Source organism: Crocuta crocuta, unplaced genomic scaffold, assembly GCF_008692635.1.
Source record: "Crocuta crocuta isolate KB4526 unplaced genomic scaffold, BGI_CrCroc_1.0 scaffold167, whole genome shotgun sequence".
Lineage (NCBI taxonomy): Eukaryota > Metazoa > Chordata > Mammalia > Carnivora > Hyaenidae > Crocuta > Crocuta crocuta.
In genome coordinates, this window is record NW_027532406.1 from 4,742,627 (window position 1) to 4,743,496 (window position 870).

Consider the following 870-nt stretch of genomic DNA (forward strand, 5'->3'; position numbering starts at 1 on the left):
GGCCGCAGGCCCAGCCCCGCCTCCCGGCCCCGCCCCGGCCCCTCCCCGGCCCGCTGACGCCCGCGCTTCCCGGTTTGCGAGCCCTTCTCCTTTTGTCCTGGGCCGGCCTCCGCGCGCCGCCGCCGGGCTGCGAGTACGCGCCCACTGCCCGGGTGGACAAAGCGAGGCGCCGGCCGCGCAGTGCACGGTCCGTGCTGGCTCTGTTCGCGGGACGCCGCCTCCGGGCTGCTACGCCCGCTCCTTCCCCGCCCCCCGCGGGAGCTGGACCCCCTCGTCTCCGGAGTCTGCTCCCCAGGACCCAGAAGAACTCCATCTTGCCCCCAGACTCCTGCAGAGGGCCCCCTCTAACCGCAGCCCCCCACTCCTCCCTGATCGCCCTGTTGGCCCCGCCACCCAGCTTTCGCTGGGTGTCAGGCCTTCTGTAGTGCCAGGCCAGCGCCATGGCGCTCTTACTCCTCACCGCCTTCCGGAGACTCATTGTCTGGCTGAGACTGAGGGGTAGCTGGTCCGGAGGGCACACGGTCCTCAGGGCCGCCTGCCAGGCCCTCCCACCAGCCCCCAGACATTTGTGTCTGAGTGACAGGCCAAGGGGGCCACCTTTACCAGATGGACCCTCTCCCTCTTTCTGCCATGCCCCTCACATGCCTGAGGGGCGGGGATGCCCCCTTCACAGACAGGAGAGCGATGGGGTTCTGAAACCCCCAGGGGGCTGTGATGTCCCCCCAGGCACATGGGTGGGCTTAGTGCTAGGTGCTCTTGGGGCAAGGTGATGCTCAGAACACTGTGCTTCCTGCATTCAATAGACCTGCTGAGTGCCAGGCCCTGCAGTGAGGACCTGTGATATCGTGATATAAGAAATATATATTTGGG